The 20,626-nt window shown below is 42.1% G+C and overlaps 1 long non-coding RNA gene across 1 annotated transcript in view; it reads left to right on the top strand.

Moving 5' to 3' along the window:
• Positions 1-20,200, top strand: part of LOC143434310 (uncharacterized) — a 31,776-nt gene extending 11,576 nt beyond the window's left edge. The window contains exons 2-3 of the long non-coding RNA XR_013103719.1: positions 14,671-14,868; positions 16,903-20,200. This is a non-coding gene — a long non-coding RNA (uncharacterized LOC143434310). The remainder of the gene's footprint in view (positions 1-14,670; positions 14,869-16,902) is intronic.
• Positions 20,201-20,626: the final 426 nt, after the last annotated feature.

The raw sequence follows: 20,626 nt of genomic DNA, 5'->3' as shown, positions 1-20,626 counted from the left end.
AATGGAATGGAAAACAATTATTATGCATGAGGCAACCCAGATCCAGAAAGACAAATGTCACATTTTCTCTCATTTGTGGATATTAGCTTTGAATCTTAGATCTGTGTTTCATTTGGAAGATCCATAGAAGCCAGGAAGTTAATAAAAAGCTGTGGGGGGGGGGGGGTTAATATGATGCAGTAGTATTAAGCAATGAAGGAAATAATAAACAGGAAGGATTAAAAGGGGTAGAGGAGGGAAGGCATGATAGAAAGGGAGTCCCTGGAGGGATAACTAACGCTGAAAACCTTTTGAAAAAGTCATATGGAAACTTACTATTATAGAAGCTTCCTAAAACATATAGGTGCATATACCTAAAAGAGTTAAAATGGTACCCCCTGTCTTGTTAGTGGTGGTGTTTTTGTTTGTTTGTTTGTTTGTTTTGTTTTGTTTTTCAAGACAGGGTTTCTTTGTGTAGCTCTGGCTGGCTGGACTGGAACTCATTCTGTAGACCAGGCTGGCCTCGAACTCAGAAATCCGCCTGCCTCTGCCTCTCAAGTGCTGGGATTAAAGGCATGCACCACCACTGCCCATCAGTGTTGTTCTTATATCAATCAGTGGCAGAGCAGTTGGCAGTCCTTTGATCATCCTAGGTTGAAGACTGGCTTGGTGGCTGTCTTAGTTAGGGTTTTACTGCTGTGATCAGAGACCATGACCAAGGCAGCTCTTACAAGGACAGCATTTAACGGGGGCTAGCTTTCATGTTCAGGGGTTCAGTTCATTATCATCAAGGTGGAAACATGGCAGTATCCAGGCAGGCATGATTCAGGAGGAGCTGAGAGTTCTACATCTTCATCTGAAGGCTGTTAGCAGAATACTGACTTCTAGGCATCTAGGATGAGGGTCTTAAAGCCCACACCCACAGTGACACACTTACTCCAACAAGGCCACACCTCCTAATAGTACCACTCCCAAGCATATTCAAACCATGACAGTAGCCAAAGCTGTTTTATGCCTAGGACATATAAAAATCAAATCAGATTCAGGCAGTGAAGCGCGGGAGGTGGAAGACAGACAGAGACCTGGATTTTGCCATGTCACACAGCTCATATGAAGCAGGATGCCCACAAACCTTCCCTCCAACTCATGGCACAGGTGGGCCATAGACACACAGAACTCTGTCTACTACCACACAGCCCAGCAAGGAAGAAAGAAGACAGACAAAGACCTGCAACCACCATGCCACCCACAGACTTGCTCTCTGGTGCACATAACAGGCACACCATAGACACTTATTCATTGCCATGCCATGCATCAGTGTCAGCCAGGGACTGCCAGCTGATTAGCCAGCCTGCAGCAGGAACAACCAGAATGTGCACGTGTGTGGTGGACAGATGGGAGAGAAGGAGACGTGAAGCAGCTTGAACACTATGAAGAGACTCAACGGGAGACTGGAGGGTAGAGAGAAGTAGCCTATCGTAAGTGGCCAGCCTTATCACCTGAGGTCACACTGGGGTCTCAGCCTGAGCAGCAGCTTAAGTTTATATCTGAATCCGTGACAGCATCAATGTCCATGGCTCATATTACCACTAGAGAACATGGTGATTTCCCTGATTTGCGAAGCCACCAGGGATGATGGATGCTGTGCAGAGCTGGCCCCACCCCTCACTGGCTGTAGCTCTCTGGAGAGCTAACCCAACCTCTCACCCATCACCCGCAGCGGCACTAGGGTGAATGGACCCTGCGCCTTGGCTCTGGTGGCAAGCGTGTGGGTGAGCTGGCTGAGGTTGTGACGGTGGATAGCTGACTCCAGCAGTTGAGAATCATGCCCACAAGTGTGCACGGGAGAGCTAGCCCTGTCCTTCACCAGCTGCAGCACCAGGAAAGAATGAATGTGTTCTGCACCTTACTGGGACAGCACAGCCGAGATGACCTGGGTGGTAGCGGCAAAGATGAGCCAGCCCCAAGGGCAGGAGAGCTGGACCAACCCTTTGTCTGCCAGAGGTGCTGGGGGTGCAGGGTTGATACCCCCACCCCATACCTTGTCACCTGAAGCAGTCAGGAGAGCTGGCCCCAGGGTCATGGGAACAGATGAGCCGGCCCTGTCCCTCACGAGCTGCAGCACTCAGAAAAGCAAGCCCTGAACCTTGACTGCGCAACACAGTAGAGCTGACCCTGATGTGGAAGGCACAGGTAAGCCAGCCCTGACGGTGTGGGACTGTGAGAGCCGTCCCATCCCATCACAGGCTTCAGCATTAGCGACTGACTGGGCTGCATAGTGAGCTGGCTCTAGAGCCATGGGCATGGGTGAGCCAGCCTAGGGCACAAGAATAGGAAAGCTGACCCTGTCTCCTGCTCAGGGGAGCACTGGGTGGCCTAGCCAGAGCAGTGCCGAAGAACTTGCCCAGTGGAATAGATAAGGGAGAGCCAGCATGTTGATCAGCTCAGCTAGCACCCAGGTCCAGGGCCCTGAATTGGCCCAACCCCAAATCTATATCATCTATGAACATATGGGGTATGTGACAAGGCCAATCCTGCTGATCCAGAGCTGCAGGATCTCCATGACACAGGGTAACTGGGAGGAGCTTCGGTAAGGTTCCAATATTGATGGTGTCACAGAAGCCAGAGATCTCAAACTAGACTCATTGCAATGAACATTTGCAAGTGAAGATGTATGGACAGGGGTATACTGTGGGACACACTATAACGTAATACAGGTTTCACAATGAGATGTTTTCTATGCTTTGTACACACAAACTGTGTGTGTGTGTGTGTGTGTGTGTGTGTGTGTGTGTGTGTGTGTGTTTTATTTTCGGGGGGTTGCAAGAGGGAAGGGAAGGTATGAGGGGACAGGGAGATGAACAGGACTTGGGTGGATGGTGTGAAACTCACAAAAAGAATCAATAAAAAGTTTTAAAAGAAGTTAAAATGAAATTCATCTTTTACCAGTTGAAAATGTCCCTAAAAGCTAACTCAGAAAAGCCAGTGCCAGGAATTGCTTATATCTTTTTATGTTGTTGATCAGTGAGGTTCCATAAATCTCCAAACATAATCGATTGCTTCTGTGAATGGATGGCAAGGCCCTAATGCTGGAATGAACACATTCCTGAGTTATAGACGATTGCAAAATCAGACCAGCATGCACCTCGAAACGTCTCTCCCAGTGGCTAGCTTTCATGGTGCTGGAAGGGACGGTGCATGCTACTGGGGGAGAAAGGTAATTATCAATCTTACTCATCTTTCAATCTGAAAAACTACAATAAAAACCAGACTCACAAGAGATATCTTCTGATGTGTTTGTGGTAAGAACATCACAGTAATAACCAACCACTTACTGGCTGGATTTAAGGCCTCCTCTACAAGATGAAACCAATTCCTGGTATCATTAATGGGATCAAGAATCCATGGTGAGACAGATCCTAGGCCCTAGAAGAGAACCTACTACTATTGTAGATAACAATATCAAGACCACTCCTCGTAGATTAGTGAATCTCTCATCCTTTACCAGAGAAGCTTCTTTCTTCAGTTAATCAGGAGATTAACACAGAGATTCACAACTCATCAAAATGTAGGCTTATGTGAGACTGTGAGACGGCAGAATGGAGTTTTGGGGCACAACCGTAATGGACACATACAAAACACTCCTGCACCTAAGGCTCAGGGAAGGGGGCAGAAAGAGTGTAAGAGTCACAGTATCAGGGGCTTTGCTCTGTGTTCCCTAGTAATGTCAGAAGCTACACCCATAAATTATCACCAACATGACTGCCTAAATATGAGTAGAACAAGGAAAACTGCAGTAGACGTGATGTAGTAGATAGGGGAAAGCCCGTATTGCCAACTAAGGGAATTCCCAGAATGGGAGAAATAGTCTTCCCCAAGGAAGAGCACAAACGCTGTCTACACAACACCACCTAGTCAGCCCTGAAGTCACACATACAAGCAACATTGCACAGACTGAGCAGGTTGCATTTAGAAATATATACATATATACATGTCACAACAATTAATGAAAAGAGAGGCCATTGATCTGAAAAATACCAAGGAGGGTTGTATGGGAGGGCTTAGTGGGAGGAAAGGGAAGAGATGATGTAATTTTATTATAATCTCAAAAATAAAAGAAAGCTGAGAGTGCAGAATACTCAGTTCTAAGCAGGACAAGTGGATCACACCCTCCCTCCCCAGCAGTGTTCAAGGATCATCACAGAAAGAGAAGGAATAAGACTGTAAGTTGCAGAGTTCCTGAGTGACCACAAGAAAACCCCTTTTTTGGGGGGGGGGGTAATGTCTTAAGATTTTACTGCTGTGAACAGACACCATGTTCAAGGCAGCTCTTATAAAGACAACATTTAATTGGGGCTGGCTTACAGGTTCAGAGATTCAGTCCATTATCATCAAGATAGGGAGCATGGCAGCATCCAGCCAGGCATGGTGCAGGCAGAGCTGAGAGTTCTACATCTTCATCTGAAGGCTGCTAATGAAAGACTGACTCTCAGGCAACTAAGATGAGGGTCTTAAAGCCCACACCCACAATGACAGACCTACCCCAATAGGGCTACACCTACTTCAACAGGGCCACACCTTCTAATAGTGCCACTCCCCAGGTGGACAGGCTACAACAGGGTAGTTGCATGTAGGAACTCACGTGGTTCTGGTAGCACAGGACCTACGAAAGCTCAGGACAAATAAAGTCCTGATGTGATGAAGGGAAGATGAGTTCCCACCCCTACCTAAAGCATTATTGAAAATTGATAGCTTCTAGAAAAGAGGGACTATGTTGTTGTTGTTGTTTTTTAAAGGTTGTGGACATTGGTATCCTGACCACACTCCAGTGGCTGGCCACATACCCAAGAGTGTATTTGAAACATAAATTGGATTCCATGACTTTTAATAAAAACCTACTTAAATAAAGACACAAAATTGTTTAGATAAAGGAGGATGGATCTAGAAGGAGTTGGGGACCAAATATGACCAAACTACATTATGTGAAATTTCTAAAGAATTAATAAAAATGGTTAGTTATCTTTAAAAAACAACAACAACAACTGAGTTTGTTAAACAGATGTAAACAACTAGAGGGTTATTTAAACCGACCTGCTGTGGAGGGACATGTGGAGTTTTAATCTGAAACTCACTTATGAATTCTCACTCAGCCCTTTAATATCCACATGAGTTTAAGCAAATTGTGATGTGTTCTCTGGACTTCAGTTTACTTGCCTAAAAACAGTGTGTGCTAACAGCACTATCTCCCACTGCAGGGGTGTTAAGTGAAATTTCTTATCAGCACAAAGCCTGTTCCACTGTGAAGTCTTTATAGTGTTTGCCACCATGTTTTCTCTCCCTCACAGAGGATACCTAAAGAATTTAAAAAGACCACTTGAGTTGTCTGTAGCACCTAGAGGACTGCCTTCTTGACGCGGAGGAAGAGCTGAGGGATGAATGAGTTGCTCTATACAGAAGCTGTAGTTTTGATGATGTCTGGGAAAGTTATAGGTTATACAAGGTACATAGCCACATACTGTGGGGCCAGTTACACTGTCCCATGAAACTTCGTTCTGAGGCAAGTGATGATAAGCAAGCTTGTGGAAATGAAGGGATTTGAGCAAAGTTCTCATACCCTTGTAATCAACTTGGAACAACTACCTAAATATCAAAATATCAGTTAGCCAAAGAGCTAAGAGTGCCTGAGAAAAGTTGTGGAAGCCATTACCAATTTGAGAGGAAAGGAGGGATGATGAAGCTTTGAGCATCACGTATCTCGTGGGAAATGTTCATCCACCATCAGGACTGTGGGAGGAGAGGATGTGAAATATCAAAGAAAGCCCCACATGTGACTGTCATGGATTACAGGAGTTAGGAGAGGAAGCTGTCTCTACCAGTGGCCTTGGTTACTTTTCTAGGCATGTGTGCTGCCCCAGAGACTGATGATCCAAGGATAGGACACTTGGATCGACAGAGTCCACTAGCACTGTTGGCCCTTCCTGATGATGCAATTGTTTTTCAAGAGTGCAGAAATGAGCTCACACACCTGTACCGTCAGTTCTTCTGTAATATGAATTACCTCTTTCCTCTATAGTTGTAATAATGTATTTTAAAGGAATAGAGAAGTCGGAGGGTGTGGAGTGATTGAAGAGAAGTATGATTTTATGTGTAGATATGTGTTTGTGGTATACCTACATATGTGAGTGTTCTTACATGTGGGTGTATATGTGTGCACTTGTGTGTGTGTGTCTCTATATGTGTGTGTGTGTGTGTGTGTGTGTGTGTGTGTGTGTGCACGCACGCACGCACAGGTCAGAGGCTGATGGTGTCAGATTTCTTCCTTAGTTTTTCACCACCATGGATTGATGCAGGATCTATCTCGTGAACCCAGAACTCACCAATCTAGCCAGCCAGCTTGCTCTGGGGATCCCCTGTCTCTGTTTCCCACATTCTGGGATTATAGGAAGAATACCTTGTCCACCTGGTATTTATATTGACCTGGGTGTCCAAATCCTGGTCCTCAACTTGTATGATAAGCTATTTTACCCACTATACTCTCTCCCTTGCCCTGATGAGAAGTGTAAAATATGAACTTGAATGACTTAAAACACTTTAAAACAACTGTTATTAAATTTGTCTTTGACATTTTCATACATATATGTAGTATATTCTGATTACTGTCACTCCCTGCTCTCTCTAAGTCCTTCCAACCTCCTTTACCACTCCCCTGTTCACACATTGATGGTTTTTTTTAAACTTTCTTTTGTGGCTCAATAAGTTTCACCAAGGCTATCTCTGTGATCCTGTGTTTGGAACTATATATCAGTCAGTATGTAAGCATAAACAATTTCTACCCCTCCCTAGAATCTATCAGTACCCAATAATTTAGCAGGGAAGAATAAACCCTTGTCACTACCCCCCTGTTCCATGGCTGACTATGGACAGGTCTGCTCTGGCACGGGCTCAGTGCGGGCAACTTTGGCTGCTAAGAGATCATGATTGCATTGGTTATATCAGGTCCTAAAAAATAGACAACATTTTGCTGCCTTTTTCCCTATCTTTAGACTATTATGTTCTTTCCACCCCACTTCTAGAATTTTCCCTGAGCCTTAGATGGAGTGGCATAATCACTGAAGCCATTTAAGTCTCAGCATCTTGAGCAGCCATGATTCCTGTATTCAGTGGGGTTTAAAAGCCTGTTGGAAGCTGAGAGTAGGATTTGTTTACATTATAAACACAGACATGTACAAAATGCCTTGAGCAATTCTGTAGTATGCTATAAGGTTAGAAGGTGGAACTGAGGGGAGGTGGTATGGAATAGCCAGCCTTGGCTTTGGAACTGTAGGGTTTAGTTAATGCTAAGACCTTTACCTGGAAGTTTGTCAAAATGCAATCTGTTTCAGAAAGATAAATGCAGAAGCACATAGATGACATAGTGTCGCAGTTAAATAATAGAAGCAAAAGGAACACAAACAAAAAGGAAGTGGCTCAAGAAAGGACACTGCCTTTTGTTTGCCCATAGAGTGAAGGAAGAGAAGGAAGAGTGTACAGAATTCAGAGTTGGGATCCACAGAACATAAAACTCTCTGGTCTGGATATAGTTGAAGAAATGAAGATGATCATTCCACCCTAACACTGGGAAGAGAACATTAAGCCACAGAATGAGTTCTGGGAGAACTGAATGCATGATCTTCTTTTAATATGAAAACATCAAGCAAAGGGGGGGGGGGGTTTAGGAAAGAAAGAAGTAAATATAGTCAATATTGAGGTGGCCCCCAAAACTGAGGACCATATGATCCAGTCTAAGGTGGAAGAGAAGTCCAGCAGAGCCTCTGGGAATAGATATTTAGGAGATAATCACGGATGATATGCCAGTGAATGAGATCAAGAAGGTGGTGATAACATGCAGATTTCCCATTTTCCACTGGAGTCCTGCTGTGCTCAGTAACCTGGGAGATGGACTTACATGAATAGTACCTATGACGCTCTGGTCTCTGAGAGTGGGTTTAAGGTCACCAGCAAGGAGATCCGGTGCAGATCTGGGTAGAGATCTGGGTAGAGTGAAGACATCGTATTGATTCCCCTGGATGCCTCCCTTCTGCATTGACCCAGGTTCTCCACACCCTTATCCGAAGCCCACAGCTTCTGGCAGGCAGTGCCTCATGCTCTTTTGTCTCTGAAGTGACACATTTCTCTAATGCTTAGCATTCCTTCTTCTTGCCCTGTGCCTCACCTCATCTTTCTCTTCTTTATTCTAAAGTTTTTTTTTTTAATTGACAGATTTTTATGTTCATGGAATGCACTATATTGGTTTTAATGAATATATAATGTATAATCAAATAAGAATAATTGACATAGTCATCAGAAGTCATATGTCTTTGTTGATAATATGTAAAAATCCTCTCTACAAGCTGTTTATAAATATTTAATTGATTATTGTCAACCGAAGTGACTATTATCCAACATAGCTATTAAAAGCTATTTTTTCTTTCCAAGTATTCATTTTGTACCCATTAACCATCTCTTCCCCTCTCCTCTTCCTCTAGCCACAGATAACCAAACTTCTACTTCTATTCAGTATCTGTATTTCTGTGTCTGGCTTATTTCAGTTTATATAGAGTCCTCCAGGCTCATCCATGCTATGGCAAATGGAAGCTTCGTTGTTTTATAGGTCAGTATTATACCATTGCATTTATGCAGTACATCTTCGCTATGCATTGTAGACACCTAGGTTAATTTCACATCCTCTCTGTTATGAAACAGACATGGGAATCCTGCCTGTGTTCATCTTTTCATTGTCTTCCCTTCAATCAGTGAGCACGGATGTACCATCTGCCTCCCGTTAGGATCCCTACTGGCTTCAGGGTAAATGCAGGCAGAAGCATTTCCTGGAATCGGTGATAGAAGTGTGTACATAAGGGCTGTGGCCACAGAATGGATGTTGACTTGGGGGGAACAAAAATCAGAATTTCATTTGTTTGAGGCTTTTAAGAACTGTTTCTATTCTCTTTCTTTCTTTCTTTCTTTCTTTCTTTCTTTCTTTCTTTCTTTCTTTCTTTCTTCCTTTCTTTCTGCCTTCATAGAACTGAGATGAGCAGGGGTTCATTTGGAAGCTTTGGCAGGAAAAAAAATGAATAGTGAGAGAAAAATAGAAATAGCAAGTGAAATGAGTGCTTTGAAAAGACTGGTAATTTACAGGGCCAAAGAGAGAGGCAGGACATCGGTCTGGAACAGAACTAATCTATTCCTTTAAAGTTAAGGAGAGTTGAAAATAGATCCATAAAACTGCTTTCTTGGGGTCAATTGCCTGATTGTCACGTAAGGCAAATGGCCTCTTTAAATTACCAAATCACCTTCTCCCCAGGATTTTAATATGACAGGAAGGCTGCAAATATGACCAAGAGACAGCTAAAGATGAAATATCTACTTGGGTCTTACCTTTGTGAGTCATTGCAGTTATTAATCATTTATAGGACACCATAAGCCGGCACTAGGAAAACGATGATTCTTTATTGCTTGTTAAAAATATTTACATTTTCCTCTACCAGCTGTATATGAGGAATTGATATTTTCTGAATTGCTAAGTCAATAACATCTTCCTCCAGCCGTCAAAGGGTTTGATAAACCAGCAAAACACGAGAGCCTCTGCCGCAAATAAGTGGGAGGCACTTGGGCTGTCAGGCAATTAAGTGGACCTGAATAAGCTGATGTAATTAAGCCTCTTACTGCATAATTATCTTTATTTTAAATGTGTCTTTTGATGGAACATCTGTTCCCTGCTCCAGATATGAAAAGAGGGACCCATGCTCACGAAGCAAATAGATCTGCAAGGGCCTCACACATGCTGCCTGGGCCACTCACATTCAAGGCAACAAATGTTGTTATTTGCTCATCTTTCCCTGCAAGAGGCAGGTGTCCTTACATCCTCAGCCCACCGTTCGCCTGACCTCCGAGCTCACAGCAGCTGCTTGGAGTCCTGTTACATAAAGCCATCCTCCAGTGCCAAGGGGGCTCTCAGAGGCAGCAGCGCAGCTTGCTGGGAGGACTAAAAGGGAAAGGATAGTCCCTATCTGACTACTGGATGGGGCACCAGTAGTCAGCAGGACTCTCTTGGAGTTCTGACCCTGGGTGGCAGGGCTCATGACCTGTTCCCCTTACTTTCGCCAAATATCATTCATCAAACTTGACCTGGAGAGCCGCAATTTGTGTTGCCTCGGGGGTTGCAGCTCTGGGCTTTTGTCTGTTCTTAAGTCTGCAAGCCGCGAACTCCCTTTGGCAGATCCCTGCGTTGTCAGATTTGGGGATTCTGAATTACACTAATATGTGTGTGTCATGCTATGCTGAGAGGCTCTTTGGGCTTTCTGTGCTGATGTTGCTATTTGTGTGCTACATGACCAAATGATCACTGTTCCTTCAGCCCCAATATGCTCAAAATTTAAGATTTAAAATCAGGATACCCCCACATGGGAAAATGACAGAGACCCTAACTGGCTAGTGCTTCAACTATATTAAGTGATCAGAAAGGTGATCAGAATAAAGACTAGCTCCTCTCTCTTTCCCCACTCTTGGCACCCGGAAGTAACTGTATGTTGATAAATGTGGAGAAACACACTATCGTTATCATCAGTCCCCTCCAACTCCAGAAAGAAATGTTACATAGTGTCGTCATTACTTCCTGTCTTCCTACAGCCCTGGGCAGCCTCATTTTTTTTCTGTGCTCTACAATTTGGGGAGCCAGCATCCAGGCCTTTAAGATGAATGTTTGAAACGAAGACTGTCCCGAGTGTTTAGCAATCAGAGCCCTCAGTCCAGGCTCCAGCTTCAAGGGTTCACAATGGAGATGAACCTGGGTGTTCTGGTCTTTCATTCTCGCATCTTATATATATTCTGGCTATTTCTCCCCCTCAACATAAATATCATTCTCACTAGCTCAGCTTTTGGCATGCTGATATATCCAGTCAAGGCTTTCATCTCCTTCCTTTTTTTTTTTTTTTCTTAATAGCTTTGTTGAAACATGGCTCTCATACCATATAATCCATCTGCTTTAAGAATGTGATGTATTGGCTGTATTTTCACAGAGGGGGATGTTCATCATCAGTCCATTTTAGAGCACTTTTACCACTCCAGAAAGAAATGTTACATTGTGTAGTCGTTACCTTGGGTCTCCTTACAGCCTTGGGCAGCCATGGATCTTTTACTGTCTCTGTGGTTTTACCTATTAAGGACATTTTATATAAATGGAATTATATAATATGTGATACTTGGCATCTGGTTTCTTTCACTTAGCATGATGCTCTAAGGGCCAGTACCTAATTTCCTTTTATGGTTATATAATATTCCATTGACATGGATAGCCCATGTTTATTTATCTATCCATCAGATGTGACTTCTTTTCACCTCTGCTATATTATGCACATGCTACTAAGCACACTCCTATCAAGGCTTTACATGAACAAACATTTCATTTCTATTCTATACTGTTTAATGGAGAGACTGTTAAATTACATGGAAATCGCACTTTTAGCTTTTTAACGTAGTCTACTGCTGGTTTGTACTCTCAGCTCTGTTTTTAGCTCTGGGAAGAGCCAGTTGTTTGTTTGTTTGGTTGTTGGTTAGTTTTGATTTGGAGATTTTCGCTTGTTTCTAGAGTGTCATGTGATGTAGTCCAGGCTGGGCTGGAACACGTGGTCCTCTAAACCTCTCCTTCCCAAGTGTTGAAAACACAGGCATTGCTGCCATTGCTTTCCTGTTTTTAGATGTGGCTGTTACATTTTAAGCCCCCACTAGCAGTACATAAGGATGTTACGTTCTCCACATGTACCAACACGTGTTATAATTTTCCTGTTGCCCATGCCACGTGGAACTTGGTATTTCTTGAAATTTTGATTTCCACTTCCCTCATGGTTAGCTGTCCTCCTAGTCTGATGTCAAAAGCATGGCATGGCCTCCACTACTGACCATCGATCCTTACTGCATCTTATTTGGGCTACTTTGCACTTTATACACAACCTTCAGTTAATATAGTTCTTCCAACCCAAGATGCTGCTTTGGGGATCAGATCAAATGAAAGCCTGAAACATTCCATTTTGCAATAGAGAAAAAAGAATAAGAGTTGAGATGCTTCATCCTGAAACAAGGACTCTAAGGTGAGGACATCCCGATCTGTTGTGATTGTCAAACGCTCCTATATCACTCATCATGGAAGTGAGTACACAAAGTCCAAAAGAGCACCTACCAGACAGAGCAGCGACTCTGCCTCTAACACGACCCAAGTCTTCCAAAATCATTAGCAACTGGTGACTTTTAACATGTTTAAGTACACTTATTTATTTGTATGTATGTGCATGAACATTCCCACACATGCAATGGCATGTGCAGAGGTCCGAGGGCTGCTTGTCGTACTCTGTTCTCTCCGTCCACTATATGGGTCCCAGGAATCCAACTTGGGTCATCAGGTTTGGTAGCTTTGGTGTCTTTACCTACTGAGCCTTCTCACCAGCACAGGTTACAATTTTTATAAAATGGAAGGCAAAAGGAAAAAAAAATAGTTTCCTTATTAGAATATTGTGAAGACAAGAGTTAGGATATTGCACGCTCTAAGCATCCGTGGGGCAGTGGCCCTGGGTAGAACTCTGGAAGGGCACAGACGCTTGCTAATGTCTGCATACCAAAGGTCACCAGCACTGCAGAAAAGTGTCCTTGGTGTACCCAGTTATGTGGCTGGAAAAGGAGTAGACAGACACAGGGGCTTATAATGAGGCAGACCACCAAAGGAAATCATTCCCAGGGAAAACCAAATTGAAAACGGACACAGACACAGGAAGACTGAGTCTTACCAGATGCCTATGCATGCATGTATGATTTATATTCTGGGCTGTGCATGTGTCTGTACTCAGATGGAAGTTTGCCTCAGCTGGAAGGTTCAAGACAGCATCATTCTAATTTGCCATTTCAGCAACGTGTAGGCTGGAGCAGATCACTTCTCTATGTGGCCAGTCATCTTTCAATAGTCTTGCTTGGTTTCCATTTATGGTGGTCCCAGAAAAAAGGCTTCACAAAAACAAAGGCTGACACCTTAGAACTCACACATCACATTAAAGTTAAAGATTATTCCAGATGCCGTAAAGTAAAGAGATAGACTATACCTCTTGATAGCATGCAATAGAACAAGGGATATTTATTTACCCATCTCACAGACTAGGGTGTGGTGTGTTTTTACAATAAATATTGTAATTTTACAGCAACATTATGAGACCAGCAATTGCTTTATCTCTATTGTAGATAAGGCAATGGGCCTAAGATTGCACATTGCCCCCATCACAAATGAGACCCCACTCCTTTGTCTTCACAGGCACCCCAAGTCCCCTACCCACTTTTTGGAGACTTCACACTAACTTTACCACCAGATAGGCCCCTCTCCTGCTTTGTGCCCATGTCAATCTACTCCCAAGTATTTCCTAGGTGGCATAAAACTCTACCTATTTTTTATAAGGACCCAGACTCCAGGAATATGTCACAGTCTTTCCAGGCATGCCAAGCCCATGACCCAGTCTCACTCTTAAGCCCATTCTCTCTGTATTAGAGACTTTCTCTAGGCACCCAGCCCACATGACTACGGATCCAGACTTTTCAAAGCTATCAAGGAGAACACCTGAAAGAATACTTTTCAGCTCCCCAAGCTTCTGATAAGAAGCCCATTTCCCTTCATTTTGTCTCCCCCAAAACTTCTCCATGCTGCCTACTGGTGTGTTTAGAAAACATGTCAAAATTTACAACCAAATCCTAATGCCCAGGGCACATCACAAAAACACAAGCAATGTGAAAAAACAAGAGTATATCTCCCCCAGAGATCACCAATTCCGTAAGTAGAGGAACAAACAAAACACTTAGGTAAATGTCAAAGCACAGAAATCAAAAGAATGATTATAAAGATGTCTGAAGAATTCAAAGAATTCAAAAAGAATGGGAATAGACAAGCAAATTAAACTTTGATAAAGGACTCTGATAGAGGACAATGATAAAGCCATGGAGACACAATCTTGAGAACACAGTTTAGGTGACAGACACCCAGGTTAGAACACAAGTCCATGTGACACCTGCTATTCATTGACCCTGGAGATCTGAATTTTATTAAAATCAAAACTCCACACAAGCTGGGCAGTGGTGGGACACGCCTTTAATCCCAGCACTTGGGAGGCAGAGGCAGGCAGATTTCTAAGTTTGAGGCCAGCCTGGTCACTCTACAGAGTGAGTTCCAGGACAGTCAGAGCTACACAGAAAAACCCTGTCTCAAAAAACCAAAAAAAAAAAAAAAAAAAAAAACCCACCCCAAACAAACAAGCAAAACAAACAAAAACTCCACACAAAAATTCATGTTCTCTGTCCTCAATATGTCAGGACTGGAGAAAATTGTTACCTTGTTGCCCTATCTTTATCCAAGAGACCCAGTTTTCCCTTTAGAAAAATTCAATGTCTTCTCCCAGATCTCAAGTTTCTATAAATGTCTATTTCCCTCCCATAGAAATGGATTCTACTCAGAACCAAGAGTTATTAGATGAAAATCTCAGTATCAAGGTGTGTGGGATGTTTCCTTGGTTAAGGGTGCTAGAGAGGCTCAGAAAGCAGCATGGGCTATTGTCTTTGTTCTTGGTTGCCTACTGAAAATAGATGGTAAAACCTTATTACTGAAGACACAATGCACTTTGGTTACAGGAAATACTGAAATCAAGCTGGAATTGACATGAAAACTTCCCTTCTGATGTCTAGCTTCATGGTGCTAGAAGGTACTAAGCAGGCCACTGAGGGAGAAGGGTCACCAGCAGTCATGTGTGCTGAATCCTGAACTCTGGAATACTAACCTGCAAGACAAGATACACCCCTTAGTAAAATAGTCACATAGAGATTATGGAGGTAAGCAACTGCTTTCTATTGGGTGTGAGGTTTGCTCCACAGGAGGGAATGACTTCCTGGTACTGGGAAACTTTCAAAAATTCATTACTAGAGAGCTCCCTATTCCTAGAGGGAAACCTCCTACTAGCATTTTGCTAAATAGACATGTCGTCAAACTGCCTTCTAAATATTTATGTTTATACTTGAAGGTTAGGGGAGAAGCTTCCTCTACAGTCATAAGTCAATGTAGACATGCCCAACTGGTCAAAGTGATGGCAAGTGTCTGTTGAGTGGTCTGCCCTAAATGACACATCCACACCATGTCCCCTTCACCTAAAGTCTCTAAGACCATCTCGAAAGGAGGAACAAAAAAAATATGTAAGAACCCGATGCAGAGGAAGAGAACTGTGGAATTCTGTCATCTGGACATGTTATGGCTTCAGTGCTGTTAACTGACTGCATATTAAGAGTATCCAGGGTTATTTAAAGAGTGTTATTGGTTATTTAACACAAAGCAGTCAGCCCTGTTATCATATATGTACAAGTAACACTAAACAGACTAAGCAGGTTGTGTTTGTATATTTATGTACACATATATACTTCATATATATATATATATATACACACACACACACACACACACACACATATGTAAGGGAGGACATGAACTTGAAAGGGAGCAAGAGGGAGAGACATTGGAGGGGTTGTAAGGAGAAAAGGGATTGGGGGTAAAACATGCAATTATATTTACATTTTTAGAATGCTTTTAAAAGCAGTAATATAAGGAGAAAAAATGGGCAAGATAGGCTCTTTGGAAGAAGGGCAGCATGTTTTCTCAGGGTCTATGCCCACTGACATACAGTAGACAGTGACCAACTGCCAACTTCTCAAAGTTCCCAGAAAAACTAGACCAACTAGATTTCAAGAGTCACCATGGCCAAAAAAATCAGCAATCTAAAACTAGGATTGGGAGGGGGAAGTTGTGGGTGGATATGGCCAAGATATGTTGAATTCATGTATGAAACCATTCAAGAATAAATAAAAGTTAAAACCCATACCAAACCAAACATATTTAGTATACACACACACACACACACACACACACACACACACACACACCATTAATGTATATTACCAAGATGCTATTTCTAGGTAGTAAGTTGAGGATGCCTGTTTTCTTATATATTCAGTATTAATGTAAGAATATGCTAGAGAAAACATGCCCCCATCTCTATGAAAAGGTAGGAAAGAGAAGGAGACAATTACAAGGTCACATTCATGAGAGTTCTGCAAATGACAAGCTATCTGCTCAGGCATGTTGTTTCAACAGCTTGCTCCCAATTCTCTCATTTCTTAAATGAGAGGATAAAGTTGAATACCCTTTCAGCTCTTTCAGCTCTGACATATTTGTTTCTGGTGCCAGAGCATAATCTCATCATATTCTCCACACGATTTTGTTCCAAAACACGTTGACATCATGTTCAATTAGGTTGACTCATGTTCCCCATGTAAACAGTTGTGGTGATTGCCAAAATACGCCAACAAACAAAAAAAAGACAAGAGTTTCAAGTTTCCTTCAATGCTCCAAAAATATTTTTGCTGTGTTGAAAAACTGTTTTTTATTTGACTCATTAGGTCAAACCAAAAAAAGATTTTAGAGGGATTTTATCCTACCTTTTCCAGAATATAACCCAAAAGTGAACAAAAATATTTGAACAAGATGTCTTGATTATTTTTTCAAGTACATCTGGGTTCAAGTAAAAGCAAATGCACAAACTAGATGTTAATCTTTCTGTTTGATAAGCCAAGGCATATTGATAAGCCAATGCCAAACAATTTAGATATATTATAAATGAGCACAATTTTTGTTGGACTGCAGGCTGACTGAGTTGTAGCATATGACCTGGGGTTTTTATAACTGGATCAGGATACCATATGATAGAGCATTCTCAGGAAAAACCACATGTGAAATTGTGAAATGTTTTGGAAAGTAAGAATTCCAAACTGTCCTCTTCTCAGCAGATCTGATTACTCTCATGTGTTCTGATTTCACAGCGAACACTGATCCAGTTGACATTTGGGAAGGCAATTTCCCAAACAAATCATTTGTGGCATCCTTGGAAAGATTTCCGGGTGGTTCTACATGATGGGAAGATCTGGCATCACCATACCTCAAGTTTATATCCACTGAGTGTCTTTAATTAGAAGAAATGCATCTGCCAGCAGGACAAGAACGCAAAGCTCAAGAGAAAGGAGTAGTGCAGGAGCAGCAGTGACTGGGAGGATCTGAGGGACCTAACCATAATGGATCCATCTACAACACAACCGAAGGCTCAGGGAACCTCATGCAAAAAGTGTATAGAAAGATTTTGAGAATCAGAAGAACAGTAAATCTGCTGTAAATTTCTGCCTCCTGAAAATGGCAGGAAAGCTTTATCTAACATACCTTAACAACATGGCTGCCTACGCAAGATCTTGAAGTATAATACCAATACTCGTGCTAACATGGAAGCAGGAAATCTCATGAGGCCTCACTCCTAAACAAAGAACTGGGTGCAACTAAAGAATGTGACAGTGGGAGAAATAGTCTTCCCAAGGGACTGGCTTTCTAACTGGTTATTTAATACCAAGCAGTCAGCCCTGAAATCATACAAGTAACACTAAACAGACTGAGCAGGTTGTATTTGTATAGTTGTGTGTGTGTGTGTGGTGTGTGTGTGTGTGTGTGTGTGTGTGTGTGTATAAATTTTTAATGTTTTAAAAAGTAGTACTATAGTACTATAAATGGAAAAAACCTGGCAAGATGGGCACTTTGGATGAATGACACCATGTTTTAACAATGACCATGCTCACTGGTACACTGGACACTACACAACTGCTGACCCCAAGCACTTCCCAAAGTGTCCAGAAAAGCTGGATTTCAAGAGTAACTACAGCCAAAAATATCAGCAATCCCAAGCAAGGATACCTGGAAAACTGAATCAGATCTCCATCTTTCTCACCTCTGCTTGAGGTATCACAGTTAGAATTGACCAGGTTTGGTCTGAGTCGTAATTGCTGCTATTTGTGGGAGTTGTCAAATGAGGGGGGTGATCCTTTCCTTTCCCAGAGAAGAAAGATAGGGCATTCTCTTAGTTACAAGAAGCAGAGGTCAGCATCATTGGCTTTGAACAAAAAAAAACAAAACAAAACAAAAAAAAAAACTGTATGTTATATCCTAAACAGAGAAAATAAAAAGTATTGATTTCAGGATACTGTCTTAGTATATTGGAGCTGATATATAACAATGTATATATGTATTGAGATAGTTTAAGCAAAAGTTTAAAAAGTCATTTCCTCTTTCTCAAGTTCTGGAGGCTTGAAAGTCTAAGCTTAAGGAACTGGAAGATTTGGTGTGATAACTGCTTCCAGGTTGACAGGAGGTGCCTTCTTGCTATGTGTTCACAGGGCACAAGAAGCAACCAACCCTTGGCTGTCTCTCAAAAGGGCATTGATCCCACTGGTGAGAGCACTACTGTGGGGCGGTGGGCTGTGAGAAGCAGCTGGGTGCTTCACCGAGCATGGGCTTGGAACCTTTATCACCTTTATAGGAAGGCAGGAGTTCAGCTCTGCTCCCAGGCCCTGGTTCTTTTCATTTAGCTTCAGCCCTCCAACAACCACTCCCACAGAGAGGTCTATGGAACAGTGCCTAGGGCTCTAGAGAGATTTACATACTAATGAGGTACCTGAAGGCCAGAGGGTGGAGCCAATTAATCATTCTTCCCCATCCCCTCCCCTCTCTCACCCTCCTTATTTAACTCAGGTCTGCCCTGTTTTGTTTTTGTTGTTGTTGTTGTTGTTGTTCTTTTTTTGGGGGGGGGTTGGGGAGGGGAGAGTGAATCCAGATCCATCTACCACCCACCATGACATTAAAGCCTGTAAAAATCCATGGACTTTTTGGTGTGATTGGGTCCCCTCCGTGAGGCGCCATGGAGATACCTTTAGTGAGCCACAGCAGCCATGCCTAACTTTCAGCCTGGAGGAACCCAGAGTGTTCCCAGCCAACTACCCACAGCCTGGCGTGAGGAACCCTGCTTCTCCAGCCACACTTACCTACACACTACCAGCATCATGACTGAATCACCTTCCTACTCTCCCCATTCTAGAGATTAGAGTTTTAACATGTCAGTATATGGAGATCATAATACAGACTTGTGAGGCTCAAAGTCATTAACTTTGAAACAGTTTTGTAACATAAGCGGGCAGTCAAGAGTGTCAATATCTCGCTTGAATTTTCCACTATCCAGAATCTATTCTTTTTTCTGTCACCACTCTTTCTTTGAGAATTCACTGCTCGCTCGCAAGAGATATTAAAGTAGTATTAACTAAGGACCATGTCATTCCACACCCAAGGGACAAGCATAAGATTCCATTTCTTCTGGTACTTAAAGCTGATCAGACCATTAAAGATATTGGATGCAAGTAGAACTCAATGCATCTTCATGATGGTTCCTGCTCAGGCCACTGGCATGGCTTGCTTCTCCATCTCTGAAGCTATCTAATTTTTTTCTATGTAGTTTAATTTTATTACATTTATTTATTGCTTGTTTATGTATTATGTATGTATGTATGTATGTATCTTTGTATTTATCATCTATCTATCTAGCTACTTATTTACTTACTTACTTATTTATTCTGTGTAGAGAGGTTTATGAATGCCTTGGAGTACCTGTAAAGTCAGAGAACAACTTGAGGAAATCACTTCTCTCCTTCTACCATTGTGGGTCCCAGGGATCAAACTCGGGTTGTGAAGATTAGATACAAGAGCCTTTATACACTGAACCATCTCGCCATCCCATAGAAATCTAATTTCCTGTTGTATCCATAGCATCTTCAAACCACGTCAAAAATTCAATGAGTCTATAAGATCCTTCTAATAAACTCATTCTAGCTCTACTTAGCCATAGATTATTTATCTATCTATTATTTATCTGGCTTGTAATCAAAGGCATGTAATGAATACACATCAATATTTAGACAATGGCCAATATTTCAGGATGGATTTCTTTTTTCTTTGTTCCCCCATTCACTCTCACAATAATCTGATATTAATATAACCACATTATTTTCACCTTATTCATTAAATGTAAAAAGGGTTTAAACTATTTGCCCACATTCTCATAGCAAGAAAATTGCCACAAGCCCAATATCTTTTGACTTCACACCCAATGTTCTTTCTATGGTAGTGAGGTGTGAGTCTCTCATCTGTTTCCCATAAGATAGTTGAAAAAAAGACAAAATTAATTGAAAACACCCACATTCTTTTGCTAGCATTCATGTGACGAATGTCATGAGCTTCTTTTAAATTTTCCTTTTGTGTGCACAGGGACCTGGATGTGAAAAAAAAAAAAAAAAAAAAAAAAAAAAAACAAAACAGTCCTTAATATACCTTAGCAATTTCCAAAAAGTCATAGCAAAACATTGTGACATTTTCACAATTGAAAATATTGACAGGAATGGCTAGTTGGCTCTGAGGCCACTTCAAATTGTTCCCTCTCAGAGATAAGATACCCAAGTCTATCAGCTCCATGGCTGATGGCTTCCTTCAAACAAAAATATATAGAGATATTTCCCATGGGTAACAACAGTAATCAAGAAGAACTGGGAAAAGCCATGCATGTACAAAAAAGTGTCTGGCAGTTATTCCTCTGGTAGCTGCAGAAAATAGGAGAGGAATGAAGTCTCAGTGAACTTTGTTGGTTTTAATGAGGACCTTTAAGTATGTTCTTAACTATCATGG

This window comes from Arvicanthis niloticus, chromosome 14, assembly GCF_011762505.2.
Source record: "Arvicanthis niloticus isolate mArvNil1 chromosome 14, mArvNil1.pat.X, whole genome shotgun sequence".
NCBI classification, from domain to species: Eukaryota; Metazoa; Chordata; class Mammalia; order Rodentia; family Muridae; genus Arvicanthis; species Arvicanthis niloticus.
Note: the sequence above shows the minus strand (reverse complement) of the source record. Positions and strands in the feature narration are given on the sequence as shown.